Source organism: Pieris rapae, chromosome 6 (assembly GCF_905147795.1).
Source record: "Pieris rapae chromosome 6, ilPieRapa1.1, whole genome shotgun sequence".
Taxonomy (NCBI): Eukaryota; Metazoa; Arthropoda; class Insecta; order Lepidoptera; family Pieridae; genus Pieris; species Pieris rapae.
The window spans coordinates 7,161,115-7,177,545 of NC_059514.1; the positions used below are offsets into that span (position 1 = coordinate 7,161,115).

Sequence of the window (16,431 nt, forward strand, 5' to 3'; positions counted from 1 at the left end):
GTACGGTACAAAAATAAATTTCGTTGTATCTTCATTTAATTTAAAATTGTTAAGACTTCTATGCCTCAGACAAATTTCAATACTTTTATTTCCTCTCGTAAAATGGCAACAATTTCCGCTTGACATTTAAAATTAAAGCTACTTAGAGAAATTAAGTCTGAATAAAATTTTCTTTCCGAATTCTCATACATTTTGTACAAAAGAGCTCAGTAAGAATAATCTATGTGTCCTGAAACGCGAATTTTCTTTTCATTACTCTTTTATACTGCAGAAACGAGCCAATTCAAGTGCTTAGAATTTTAAATTTTATTTTCACTGTTATAATAGTATTATGTTAAATTTTATTCTACTAGAAAAACAATAGTACTACAATCATTGTTGTCAAGTGTGATTTACACAATTATAATGGAAAGCCCAATTTTACCAACCTGATAATTGTATAATAAAAACCGATGTAATAAATAATATTATCTTTAATTAAAAGTAGTTTTTCTTCAAAAGTTTATGAAATTAATTAGTTACTTGTTGTTTGATGTTCTTCTTTGTGATTGTCATAGTGTTTTATCCATCGTTGTCATCGTGTCAATTGACGTTTTCGTTACATAACGTTTTTATGTAAGACGTCATCAATACGGCGTTTGCGCGGGAAGCGTATAACAAATATCAGAGCATGAAACTGAGGCCTTTGAAACCGTTATATATTTTATACTAACTAGATTAAGTCTTGTACATTTATTACGCAGTAAAAAATAATAGGACGCTTCGCATAACAACCTCTTTGGTTTTACAACCTACATGGTGACCTTCGTCGGTAAGATTTCGAGTGTTTGGTTATTCGATGCTGGAAAATTATGAAAACCTACGAGTGGAAACACAATTTTATAATTAAATGTTTAATTAACTCGGCAACTAATTGGTATAACTTGTTCGGTTAAAGGGAGTATACATCTAGACATAACCTTATTGTTCATCAACGACTTTTATGAAACTTTCGCTTTAAAATAATACTATCTTTAACTTAAGCTTAATTGATACGAAATAAAACTAAGTTAAATTTTGATTTCTTAAACTCCTTTTATTTATTTATTCTTATTTCTCTTCACTCACCTTATGTTAAGTGATACTGCCGCCCAGGGACTCTCGCACTACCGGAAGGATCGCAAGCGCGCTGCCGGCCTTTTAATAGTTGATACGCTTTTTTTTAAATAGAATCTAACAACACCATATAAAAATAATAATAATTAATTAGGACTTTAAACCCAATTTTTTTTTTAATACTGGGCCATCAGTAAATATTACATTCGGTCTAAGACACCTTACATTTTTTCATGTATATTTCGGCCATTTTACGACTCCAGTAAATTTAAAAATAAATCGTTAATGCTTATATTCGTTATTATAAATATCAAAACGTTTGAAAATCTCCCTAAGGATCAAGTAACGCTCAGTGTAGCAGAAAATGGCCATCTTCAAAATTAATGGATATTTTATTGCATTCAATGTTAAATTGTGTGTGAACATGATTGAAATTCTTCAAAGGTATTTTATTAATCGTGATGCCGTAAGAATACTAAAAAACTAATCATCTTAGTTACGTATCTTGAATAAGGTTGGTTTTATGTATACCTATCGGTTAGTATTTAAATAAATTTTGGCGCATTTAGTAATGCTAAAGGCAGCTGTTAAACTTGTTCTAATGCGCCTACTGAATGCCTATGTCACCGACACTACCGACATATTATTTGTATGTTCGCAGAGTGAATTCACAGTAGCGATATTGTGCATATTATGTGTTTAATATTATATATGTACTTTATTATATTTTAATTAATGTTTCTCGACATTATCGTATTGGCATAGTCTGTATGATGATGTTACATACATATGTCTGCAATAAATAAGTAATTTAGCAACATCTATCATTAATAATAATTTTAATATCGATGTTAGCAGGTTTTTTTAAATAATATAAATATTTAATATACATATCGTTATATTGTATATTAAATAATATAATTATTAAAAAATACTTAATGATGTTTTTCGTATTACGTCAGAACAAAACTTTTGTCGTTGACGAAATCGTTTTACGCCCGAACCCAATAAGTAATACACAATCACAGATTTAAAACAATCAAATCAATCTAATATCAATCCGTCGATTGGTTATTGGCACCCTTTTATCAATATTTCGATTAAGATCTCTATCTCAGATGGTGAAAAATGGATTGAGATAGGTTATTGGGTTTGAGCGTTAGTAGTAGTTATAAGTGATCTTAAGACTACATTGCCAAGGAACGATTTCCAATGTGTATATCAACAACGACCAGAAGCAATTAATTTATTGAAACAATGCTACGTGTAGGAGTAGATTTCTCGTATTCTATAGAATTCCCTTATCAGCAAGGCACAACATTATTAAATAAACAGGGAACCAAGACCCTTGTAATATAGAACTACTGTTACTTGAATAATTCAGAAACTTAATTGTATTGGGCATCTAGTCAGATAGTTTGATTGTGCCAAGTAATCTATAGTATTTTTATATAAAGAGTACATTGTCTTCACATATAATTATTTAACTAATGTATAATGTTTCGAGTTTTACCGAACTATGACATCCATTATCAGGAAATTGATCTTTTCCACCTCAATAAAAAAGGTGTCAAGAAGTACTTGAATAAGCGGGAAGACTCTGATTGAAAGTATTATTTGTTGTTTTAAATGTTAAATTTCAGTTTACTTTAGTTTTTTTAAATGTATCTTTGTCCATTAATGTACTTGCTTCTTTTCTGTTTTATATTCATATATTGTGTATCTATGTAATCTGTTATGACTTTCTGTATTGTGTTATAATATGTATAAGTATAAGCTGTTAGATTATTTATAATTAATTAAGTATATAAATTTTAAAAGAGTAAGTGTGGAGTTTCTTGCTCATTATTCTACACACGAAACTACCATTTGGAAGGGGCAAGTTACAAGTACATAGAATCATCTTTATAATAAATAACTTGTTTTAACTTTGTTTAAATAAAGTTTTACAATTATATATTATCCTTGCTTTTATTATTTCTTTATTTATTACGCCTAAGTTATCTAGTATTATCAAAAAAAGTGACGTAAATTTAATTACGATTTTTTATTATTTTATTATTTTATATATATATATATATATATATATTTATTTTTATAATTTAATTGATATTTATCTGATAATATAATCTAGTGGCCAGAAATTTGCATTTCAAGATGATTGTGAATATAATAGAATATTAAGGATTAGTCATGACAATTTTGTTCACAAGATTAACGGTATTCTTTAACGTTTAAACTTGAAATCACCTGGACCTAAAAAATATTTTTTGCCATTAATAGCAGAGTATATTTATTTTCTGAATATTAAAATAATGTCGTACGAAGCCGACACAGACCCGCAACTTTTAGGGCTTATTAAATATTTTCCTTACATATTCTATTAGTCCAATTAGAGTTTGAATTAAGAATAATTTCAAACATAAAAGGACTTTCTTAGGTTCAGGGCGTTGCATTCAGTGCAGAGGGTTCAATAGTGGCAAATGAGGCGCACCGCAGCGCCTTCAGTTTAAGAAAATTTCTTTAAAGAAGCTTTAATTCAACGTCTTTAGAAAATGCACCGGATTTACTTTTAATGAGTTTCGAGGGTTCAAGTTGGGGTTTACTTTGTAAATGAATGGTGAAGTTAGTCGTTTCTCCGTCCGCTCCCGATTTATACAGCTCTGTATATTGTTTGTTTTTAATTTCTGACTACATTTATAGTTTTAATCTTGTTTTAAACTGGGATGTGTTTTTTTTAATATTAATATCTATGACAATAAAGATAACACTAATGTATAATAATGAAAATGTCAGAGTTCATGACAGAATATTATGTCTATTTTCTGAGATTGGCTAGCTTTAATTTATCAATAATTTAAATTTGGTATTTCATTTTTTTTAATAACTTTTAAAATTTGTTAATTTTTAAAACGAGTCCGCAACTAATGGTCAAAAGCGCACATATACATAGTAACACTGAAAAGGTTTAGGAAATAAAAAACTTAATGTAGAAAGTTGCCAATACTTTTATTGTTTTTCGAAGTAATCTCCGTTCCTCTCTACACATCGTCGATGGAACCACATAGAAACGCAGTGGGCCCATTCTTCCTTAGCATCCTATGGCATTTTGGTACGCTTTCACCGCATCTTCAGGGCTCGTACAGCAAATACCTCGAATTTTATTTTTAGTTCTTGGGAATAAATGAAAGACGCAGGGCGCCAGTCAAGACTGTATGGCGGATGACTAACGTGACCAGACATCCTGTTTTGAACGGGACTGTCCCTTTTTCCAATAACGAGTATTGTCTCGTTTTTCAAAAACGCGCAAAAAGTTTGAGCAGCATTATATGTAAAAAACGTGCCAAGAGTGTCATTCTTATTTGAAATCGTCGCCTGGCACCTGCTTTATTAAAACAAATTTGTTATTGTGATAAACTAAATTAACAATTTATGTAACTATGTTTTGTTATTCGTAACCATTAAGGTAACCAAATTTTTCTAAATAAATAAGTTAACTGAATTTATGTTTTCAATGACCTAAATTAAACCTGTCTCGTTTTGGAATGGTCACTTAACAGATGAGTCTGTATGTCGAGTGTCGACCACCTGAACTGCCAGTCTACAATATACATTAATCTACATATTATCAGTTGTCACTACAAATACTGTCCAGTGTCCATAACCATACGCAATTGAGAAGAATTATTATTAATTAGAGAGGGACGGCGCGCACGCAGTCCCCACTACCAAAAATTACACGTCCGAGTTATCCACATTAGGGATAATCGCAGAGGTCAACTCATCCGCAGTGCAATGGATAAGTCTCGCTCTGGGGGAACCGCCTTATTGATCACGGTGTCCCCTACGCCAGGTAAGTATGAATATTGAAACTAGCCGAGACTATATGACCCACAACAAGATCAAACTTATACCGCGGGTTGAAAATGGATTTGCATTTTGTAGCGCCATCTGTTGCAATTTTATAACTAATAGCTGTATTGCATATATTGTACCTTACAATTTTAACATTAACACCAAGCCATTCATTTTATTTTAATCTTTAGTCAAAAATTATTATAAAAAAATATGTAACTCTATGAAATAAAAAGTCCTCGCTTTTATATTATCAATTGACCGTTCATATCGCTATCAAATTTGATACGCGCCGGCTGATTTTTTGATAAAATTATCAGTCGATGATACAAAACGTAAATCTTCGAGTGGAATGGAACGTTAAGAGCATCGATAATTTCTAGATTGGCAGGAGTCGAAGTTTGACATACGACGACGTGAGGGCAAAAGCTCATAAATCTTTTACAAAGATCGGTTTATATATCGGAAATTATTTTTTCACGAGTAAGACATGGGTTTGTCAGCTTATTGAGGTTAAGTTTACAAAGCTTAGTTTAACGATATTTTTTATTTATCATCCATGAAGCTAACTAAAAATTCGGCAGCTGCATCAAATCCTCATTACAGTTAAAGAGAACTAATAGACAGAAGATTCACTTGATATTAACGGATACACAGTCCTCAAATCATGAAAAAAGTGTATTCTTCTTTCTCTTAATAGTTGAGTTGATATCCGTATCATAAATTCCATCCTGTTCAATCCTAAAACTCCTCATACCTCAAAAATGATTTCACATTTTTGGGAACCCATAACTATAGCTTACGCTCTTCCGAAAACTATACCCTTGAAATTAATTTTTATAATTCGTTCGTTCTTGGTGATTTTCTTTAAGGTCTCTGCAGTTAAGCTATAAAATTCACTTCCCCTATTCGCTTAGCTCCTTCTCTATCTTCCTTTAAATTTCTTCTGTACAAACATTACATCGTATCCCTAGCTTTCGTACTAACTACTATCTGACATGAGACTGATCTTGAAGTAGATTTTCACGACTCATGTGCTCTTTTTGTTTTTCACGTATCCTGTATCAGTTTAGTTAATTTTTTTTGGTTCTTGTTTAGTTTCTTCTTAATAACTATAAGTAATATGTATTTTTGTACTTCTTCTCTACCTTATGTAATTTAATAAAAAAAAACTTCTTTACTCACAGTGGTTGCCTGGAAGAGATCGCTCGAAAGCGATAAAGCCGCCAGTTGCCCTCCTTTTAATTTAATTATGTTAAATTTTTATATTGTAATGTAACGAAGTATTAATAAATAAAATAGTTTGGAAGTTTTTTTTTATAGAACAGGGGGTAAACGGGCAGGAGGTATCACATAACATCATTAAGTGATACCGCCGCCCATGGACACTCTCAATGCCAGAGGGCTCGCGAGTGCGTTGCCGGCCTTTTAAGAATTGGTACTTTTAATTTACAAACTAAGTTCTTTTCGCTGGGCTTGCATTAAGAAAACAAGTATTTTATACCAAGTGTATCAACACAGTATAAACTCATTTAAGATATGAGAAAGCGATTGAGGTCGTATGTCGCTTCATGAGGGTTAAGTGTTGACACGCGTGTCAATTGAGTAGGCAGCGTGATGGATGGTCTGTAATGGTTTCACTTGAACCGTTTAACTTTTCACATTTTTCTTTACAGAGGGGGAATAAGTCAAAGTTCGAATATGGTAAAACATTTTTACTAAGAGAAATTGAATTGAGCAGCTTTCACTTGATTCTGATACTCCTAAGTTGGACGAGGAATTTTAAGGATTTTTTATTTCTTTTTGAAATAGAATATTTTAAGTTTCAATGGATGACACCTTAGTTGACACTTGACGACAATTTTGGATAGCAGTTAAACATACCAATAAGTTTATATTATTAAGCCTTATTTAAAAAAGTTCAAATTGTATGCCACATATTAGATACATTTGTAAATTTCAGTACAGAAAAGCATAGTGGTAACGTCAGAATGTATGGCCATTATAAAATAACTTATTCATTTTAACTGTAAAAAAACTTTGTTTAATAGGACAAACTGAATGTAACATAAAATTGTGAGCTGTCTAGAAAGTTTGATTCCAGTGAGGGGTAAAGTTGGTCTGTCGGAAACAAATATTTATTGTCGTCTAGAAATTTCCTCTATACTATATTTTAGGATTATATCTAAATGTAAAGGAAACCTAAACTTATTTTTTTCCTTAATTTACCTAAACTATTAAACGTTTTTAAAAATCGAACCTCTTCAGCAGGTGCTCTACTATTTATACTAGTATTTATTGAGAGATTCACAATCGCGCAATTGTTTTTCTTCACATTCTCCCAAGACATTATTGAAGAGCGACACTCATTAGTGACAAACGTGTGATAACTAACAAGAGACTTGATCTGTGCTGTCTTTGAATAAAACTTGAATATATCTTATTAAATAAATAAGACATGCATTTAAAGTACATTTTACTCTAGAGTGTTGTAAAGTTGTCGAACTATTTGTCTCCGTAACGAGACAAGAGATTTGACTAATTGAATTGACGCTAGCACCTGTGTATTTAAATTGTTATAGTACTATTGACAAGATAACTAGCGCCGAGTAATGAACTCTAGGAGTGAATAGAATTTAGAATCATCTACCTTGATTAGTTTTATTTTCTTAAAATAGGAGTTTATTTATATGAGAATTGGTCTAGTAATCTTACGTAATCGTGTCCAAACCTTGTTACAAAAAGCATGGTTAGAGGACGATACCTAAGCGAGGAGATATGTATGTATGTATGGTGCACTCAGTTTTCGAACTTAGACGCGAATTTGGTCCATTGTACGTGAAGTCCTGGCTTGTTAAACCAGCTACTTCCAGAAGCTCAGAACTTTCCTTACCTTACCTGCCTACTTAGTGTAAGCGTATCTTGTTTTATTGGAATGAATTTTATTAGTTATCCAATCTGGAATTTCAATAGGTGATCTGTCATAATATAAGAGTTGGCAATAGACTATTTTAGAGTAGACACGAAACAGTAATTACCTTTTTCCTCTTATATTATATTAAACAATTCTCATTTGTTTGTATATGATGAATCTTTATCTGTCATCGGAGTTGTATTTATTGTAAATATGTTACCAAGTGTATCCATGATCGTTGAGAACTTCGATTTAGTTTGTGGAACCTTTGAACGTTAGTCAAAACAAAGCCGTTAATTTATGCCCAGCTTGTGAGGTCCCAACCAATATTTGTTTATCGTCAGGTGCGGAGAATAAGAAGTACCTTCATGGGAATTGTTTCTCTTGGGAATAATATATTGTTAAGACTTTTGAATTATCAGGTTCTGCATTGCCCAAACCAGAGCGTGCGAAAAATATGTTGACAAAATAATAATTTTTCTTTAACTGTTCATACCTATCTGTATAAAAGGAAAACTATAGGTGGTTTTTAAAACTGAAAAATGTCGTATTATTATAGAATGGTAAGAAGTTTACTTTTTATTCAAACAAGTAAATTGTATGCTCTGAATTCAAAAAATTATAATGTTCGTTATTTGAATATATGCTTCAAGTGCTATGGACGTAGACGGTACCACCAAGAGGTACCAACCAAATATCTGTACTTCCTATATATATATATCTATATATGTATCTGTACTATCTGACAAGGATCTGTACGTTGTCTGTGGGAAAACAAATCTTAGCTACAACTTAGCATCTATGAAGTCGTTCTTTTGCGGAAGTTACTAATAATTTATGGACATTTGCTCCCAGAAAGGTGTACAGTTCTTTATTCGAGAATTAATAAAAAATGGTATTTACTTACTAAAATCCTATAGAAAATATAGCCTACATAATTGGTGATTGCGTGGAAGAAATCGCTGATTAGTCAGTTGACGTCTTGATTATTTAATTTATTTTAATAGTACTGTATAACTGCAACAAGGTGTAAAAAAATAAATAAAATACTAGTCCACAGTAGAGCAGTCCTTGTTAATTTTAATTGTATTTTCCTGAAGAGGAGTTTTTCTTCGAAACTCGGGAAAACTTCCATTAGTGCCAGCTCAGCCATGTGCGTTACGAGAGGAAAGTTTGCGGCTAATGCCTAAGTTTCTCTAAAGCTTCAAATACAATTTCTATCTTTACGCGGCTGGCGGCATGGAGGTTCATCTCATTTATATAAAATTTGTAAAAACAGTATTTGCGTCTCCCTAAATTATTATTATTATTAATTGATCATGAAACTAAATATTGTAGATCAATCCAGAAATAGATATTTTACATATTACTAGCGGATCCGACAGACGTTGTCCTGTCTATTCGTCTTTAATTTGAAAATTTCAAACTTTTTTTAATAAGCTAAAACATTCTGGACCATTTTGATGAAAATTATTATTCAAATGTTATGACAATATCTAACGATCCAGCACATGGTCTACAATAACACAATGATAACAAAACTTTTTTTTAATTTGATCGCAGCGCTAACTGTCGGGACAGACTAAAATTAAAATTCGAATATTATTTAAAATTTGACAGTGCGATGGTAGCGCCGTCTGTCGGATCCAATGTAAAACATTCCAAAATCAACAACTACTAATTAATTAAAAAAAACATTGTCCAGCGGACAAAATTGTGAATCTAAACCATTCTCGAATCTCCACGAACACACACAAAAAATTTCATCAAAATTGGTCCAGTCGTTTAGGAGGAGTTCAGTCACATACACACGCACACAAGAAATATATATATTAAGATTTTAATTAGGTCATTATTTGGTCACCTAAGGAAATATGTTAATAATTACGTTAAAATGTCGGTTTCAGTTAACTACTAGTTAGTGTAAATTTGTTGTAGTCAGTATACCTACTTAAAATAATGTATTTTTTTAAACACAATTATAAGTAAAAGTATAAACTATTACGCGTATTCCTCAAAACTCAAGATGTGATTTTAGCAAGAGATTACAGTTATTTGATTTAAAAAAGAAAACAATCTTGTCTTTTATACCAACCGCTTTAAAAAGAAATCATCAAAAAATAATAAAACAGAATTCACAGACATCTCATACAATTAAGTTTTTATAACTCAAATCGATCTGAACGTGAATTTCTTTAGGTGCCGCTTTTTTGGCAAAAAAGTTTGGTATAAGACAAAAATATGTATTTAGAACATGAAGAGCAAACAAAATGCAAGTATAGAAAATCACTCAAAACGTCCATTTCCACACTGAGAAGCCATTCAATTGAGCACCACTCGTAGTTAATATGGTACTGTTTCCTAATTTTGCGAGACCTTAGAAAATTCTATTCGAAGGTACGTAATTTTACCAATACTAGGCTCTTATAATAATCTACTTTTCTAAATGTAAAAATAAGTTAGCGTGACAGGTTTTTCGCAAAACTCACGTCACTTAATATTTTATTGAAGAATTCTCAAATAACCAATTCTACTTCGTTTCTATAATAAAAAAAAACATGACAACGTATTACCGAAACTTTGTCTCTCACAATAAAAAGTATTTACTCTTATCGCCTCCTAATATATTATGTCGAAAAATACGCGTAAAATATAAAATAGATATAGCATCTAATAGATGTACCTTTCATTACAACGTTAACGCAGGAAGACGAACAACTTAGTAAAACTAAAATCATAGGCCCAATTTATTAACTTATTATTTCTATTCTTTTAATTAGGTTTTTTAATCTAAGAGCAGTGTTGGCCTAGTGGCTTCAGCGTGCGACTCTTATACCTGAGGTCGTAGGTTCGATCCCCGGCTGTGCACCAATAGTTTCTTTCTACGTGCGCATTTAACATTTGCTCGAACGATGTAGGAAATCATCGTGAGGAAACCGACATGCTTAGACCTAAAAAGTCGACGACGTGTGTCAGGCACTGGAGGCTGATCACCTACTTGCCTATTAGATTTAAAATAAGCTACATCATGTTTGAATGTTTGATAGAACCATTCTACACTACGCAATATATTTTTCCAATAACAACCAGCTTCAACGAAAGTCCTAAAACACAAGTTTTAATTGTATTAATTTCCACCTTTTTACCCCAATGCCTATAAAAGCAATACAGATGGGCAATATCGTAGGGTTAGTCGTTTTAAGTTTATCCAAACCAATCCTGAGTAAATCGAAATTGCTCTCAACGGATGTAATTGCTTCTCTTCAACCGATCCAATTATTTTTCTAAACCCTGAAAAGATTTACCTCAATGTTACCATTTATATCGGAATGCGATATTGTAAGCTCAAATAAATGGCAAACACGATATTAAATCCTCAATCGTTTAGAGTACAACTCAACTCGGAATTTTGAACACAGCTTAAATGTCTGATATATTTTAATTTTATTGAATTTATAGGCTTAATTTCGAATCGATATAATATATATCATATCGTTTCGGATATATTATATATGTTCAGAGTTACTTATATATAATTACTGCGTAAATATATCTTCAGTAAAACTGCTTTAATTATGGGAAAAATTCATTTCATATTACTATGAAAATTAAGAGTACACCAAGCCGCGCTCGCTATACAATATGCTATATAGAATGTGTTTTAATCACTGAAATTTTTAATCTGAAATACCGATCTAAACTCTCAGATGACTGATTTTTGATGAGCCCAATATGAGTTTCGACTCCGGGGCTTGTATTACGCCTTGTTCCAAGTTTAATCACTCCCCAATATTGATCCCGAAGGAATAAAGTTTTTACATGTCTAACGAATCGTGAAGAACGTGGAGTAATGATCCAGCCAAACCTCGGCGGACAAAGGCGTATAATGACTTGCGAACTTGCTAGTTTTAGGTGAAACTGCATTTATGATGTATTCGGAAGATTTTGCATTTGTTCCATTTTTAAAATTTTGTGGTGAATTTATTGATATTTTTTTTATTTTATTGCATTCTCAAATGAAACGTTTCAAGTGATTAATTAAAATTTACTCAGAGGCCTTTCTATACTTTAAGAATCTACACTGATATATTTTATTTCATTATGAGAAAAGTAATTATGACGGTAACACAAATTGGTCATTTATCCGTCCACTGAAGCGTCGACATTCACTATACTAATATTTTAATATGTACTTTTATTTAAAAAAAAAACATATAAATCATAGATAAATAATAATAATTGGTCTGGTAAAAGTTGTATTTAAAACCTTTTAGTCTTTTAAATTCCACTTCAAAACACACACTAAGACAGAAACTATTCCAAAGAATAATTCTAATTTTGGATACATTTTTCATTATTCGAAGCTGTTCTGCGTCCTTGATAACAGACGTAACACGAGCTGTAATTGAATGAAAAAGCAATTCAAAACATTTAATATCAGCTGTCAATACATATTACGTAAAACAAAACAATGAAATCACAATCGTATGCAAACGTTTAGTTGCTATTATGTACATAGTGAATGAAATGCAAGGAACTTGGGAAATAAAGGGGGTGGAACGCTTTGCGAGACAAAGGTGAAGGGGCAAGGTGGGGCTTGGGGCTTATTGCAAATTCCTACGCTCACCTTCCGCTATTAAGCTTCCTTCGCGATACTATGCAATATTTTATTAATGTTCCAAGTTCTTTTGTTGCACAGTGGGCCGTGGGAAATTTTTCCCGATGGGAAATCGCTGGAAACTGGATTTACTCAACAAAAACGTGGATAAAAGCGTAATCGTATTTGGCTGCATCATATTTTAATTAATACATAAACTATACTCTTTGGAGGATAGTAATATTTTTAAATTTTAAAGGTAAATATCGTGAAATCTGCTCCCAACACTTAAGTACGACTCTCGTTTGTCATAAACATATCGGACATATGTCAGGCACATACGCCTTTAAAAAAATATCAAAAAAACAGATCTGTAGCCAAGAAAAGTACAGTGTTAGTACAAGACAATTACAACAATAAGTTATTTTTATTTAGTTTCTATTCGGAAAGTACAGTTAATACAACCCTCCATCGGTAAATAAGGTACGTAAAATATTCATATAAGGCAAAAATTTCCACAATCCCTGTACCCTGAGGCATATTGCGGTTCGGTTTCATTAAACCGAGCACCGGTTGTCTAAAAATTTCTTTTACCCCCGAGCAGTATTGGGTATGTTTTGGAAATTAGTTATAATAAATTCACCATACGAGATTGTTATGTCGCTGATTTGTGGTTTCTTATAAGCCCTTAATGGTAGGGGAGCCCACGATGCTAAATGGGGATTTACTCGAGCGTCGTGGAGACCTATTGGGTTGCAAAGCTTAGATGATAAGAAGAAAAAAATGTTACATGATATATACCTTTTCATCGGTGGGGAAAGCGGCTATAGATGATTAAATATGTAAAAAAAAACTGTTGCATGGACATACTCGAGCGCGTCAGATATTGATAGCATCAATGTCCTACGTATTTTTAATAATGTACGTATGTTAATCTGATCATTTGCATGATGGGGGTGGTTGTAAATAAGGGTTAAAAATGAAAAAAAAAAAATTTAATCGAGCGCGTCAGGTTTTCTAAGGGGGTGTTAAGTGCACCAAAAAAAAAGCTCTCATTCAATAATCTGACGATTTCGAGCTGACGCAAACTCGCAGCCATTATTATAATGTGCAAAAAAAAATCGCCATTTTGAAATACTCGAGCGCGTCAGATTAAGATATATATGGTTCAGATTTATATTCTAAACGTACTGTCTCATAATCTGACGATTATCTAGAGGGATTTGCCTGATCTGACAAAAAAAATATTAGAAAAACGGTTCACCCTAAAGGCCATGCCTGCAATTCCATTCCTGGGCGCTTAAAATTGTACTTGTGAGCTCGTTGAGTTCAAAGAAATAATATTTCTATGCGTTTGAGTTCTCTCAGCTCGAAAGTCTGATAGAAGTTTCATAGAACACTATTTTTGAAATTTTCAAACCCCAATAACTTTTGAATGGATCAAGCAATTTTCTCGCGGTTGACGGCGATCGACGCATTTTTTAAGCTCTAATTATTTAATTTCATCAAAAACGATAATCCGATATGAAATGTCGAAGTTATGTGATAGAAACACTTTTTTCGGTTTTCTTTCGTTCACGATATCTCTCGAACGAATCAACCGATTTTGACCAGTTTGGTGGCGATCGACGTCGTTTTTCAAGCTTAAAGATGGATTAGTTTTGAAGTTGATGGATAAAGCCGTTTAAAAGTTATTGCAAAAAAACACTTTCAAAAAAACAAATTGTTATTTTTTTAGATTTTTCAAAATTTCTCAAAATCTATCGGTCCCCATCGGTTCAAATTTACATGAAATCTAATTTTGAGGGAAACGCGGAGAAGGAAATGTAGGCATCACGCAGCTGCACGCGTTTATCGCACGAACTTTATCGACGAAATTTTGTTATTTCGGCTTGCGGAAATCGTCAGATTATATATTTTTCAATATTCTTGAATTATTTCATTCAAAATAAAAAAAAAATTAGCTACGCTCGAGAATGTCAAGATGACGTTTTTTTTTTACAACTTTGCTGCCCTCCCCTCTCTTTACGTCACTCTCAAATTGTCAGATTAGTGGAATATACACTTTTTAGGATGTGATTAACTCACACTACCTTAATCTGATGCGCTCGAGAATGTCTGATGATCAATTTTTTTTTACTAATCTGATCCTGTATCCTTCACGGGCGGCCTTATATATGGGCCTCATATTTGGTGGAGGTACTTAACCGGGTACAAGGTATCCCCCTGTATATTAATCTGCCGCGCTTGAGTAAATCCCGAAATCCCCTCTTGGGCTCCCCTACTATAAAGAGGTTTAAACTAACTTGCAACAAAATTGGTAAACCACTGCTTATGGAATGCACTGGAATAGTCACTAAATTATTGTGTATACAGTTATACAAAATTGTTGAATTATACAGAATATTTATGGAAAAATTCCTAAAGTAGGATATTCGGAAGTTATTTAAAAAATCATCCTTCATAAAGTTATTATTTTAAAAATCATTATTTATTGCCAGTTCTTCTCTTCCGTTCTATACCCTCTTTTTGAGAACTGGCAGTAAATGTAAAATTGATTCATTTAATATTTCTGTTTTTTACGGTCATAAGTGTACATTATGTTTCCTATATGAATAAATAAATTTTGACTTTGACTTTGAAATCATCTTCGGCAGACTTCGGTTGATATCCACTAACGCTGCGACGCCATGATATCTTCCTTCTACCAACACGCCGTTGGCCCTGAATATTACCACTATAATTAATTGGAGCGATCATAGCGCAATACGTGTACTAGGTACGTAACTTTCCATTGTTTGTATACTTTCTCTTTACATACCTGTATCATGAACCATGCGACGGTAATTTACCAAATCTATACCAAAAAGCGACGATAGCACCATTTCCGCAATACAACATGATGCTCTAAACACAACAGCAAAGTATTGGAATTCGATAAGAACCACATGTTATCAATAGCGGCAGGCCGGTATTAGAGGGACACTTACTACGAGAAAACTAATATCTGTGAATCCCAACGGTTGGCCTGAAATAGAAAGGGGATTGATAAAAGTTAATTAACATTTCATAGTTATAAATTTAGGATTATTATTTGACATTTATTTTATAATGTAAATATATAAAACAAAGTCGTCTCAGTTACACCACTTATAACTCCAGATCGGCTGGACGCATGTCAGTTATGGCTTTTTGGTGGATTCTTCTCCGCTCCGAATAGCAAAATAAGTAATAAAATATCGGACAAGTTATCGAAAAACAATTAATTGATTAATTATTTTTACGAATGCAATGCAAGTGGTGCCATCTCTTGACAAAACATTTCTATATTTGCAAACAAAGTTGTATTAACGTTGTAACCTTAATGATATCGTAACCTTAATGAAATCCTAAATTAATTTTAACTAAAGTCGATATTATTAGACTGTTAGGCGGAATGAAGTTCGTTAGCTAGTAATAAATAGCTAGTTTTAGTTCAGTGATGTCTTGTCAATTACGGTACATTTATAGTTATTTACATTAACACTGTGACAATGTAAAGAACATAAATATTATTATTAATTACTCGATTTTTATTTTTTGAGGTTTCCACCATAGTCAATATTAAACATGACGGAGTCTTTATTTTGTTATAATAGTACTTCATAAAAGTATTTGTCCTAGAAAATTTTTTCGTGAACAAATTCAAAGACAAACTGTGGTCTCTTAAGCCAAACTTTAAAATCAGTATAACATGGCGATGAATTTAGAGTGCACTAAATATCTCAGTAACAACGGTGCCATGAAAGATGACCTCAATTTCAACCTAAGGTAGAAACTCTAAGGCAGTAAAATATTCACTCTTCTTTACGATCCCTTCGGCTCCGTCTGCGCACTTTTTATAACAGATAATTTAAGTATTACTGCAACATTATGTTATAATGCTCACGTGTGCAACCACTAACCTATTTGTATTTACATACACATTACG

At 32.3% G+C, this 16,431-nt stretch overlaps 1 non-coding gene across 1 annotated transcript; it reads right to left on the reverse strand.

The window, feature by feature from the left end:
* Window positions 1–4,794: 4,794 nt before the first annotated feature.
* Window positions 4,795–4,956, reverse strand: LOC123689309. The gene has a single exon (XR_006750312.1). It is a non-coding gene; the product is annotated as a U1 spliceosomal RNA (small nuclear RNA).
* Between the last annotated feature and the right edge of the window lie 11,475 nt (window positions 4,957–16,431).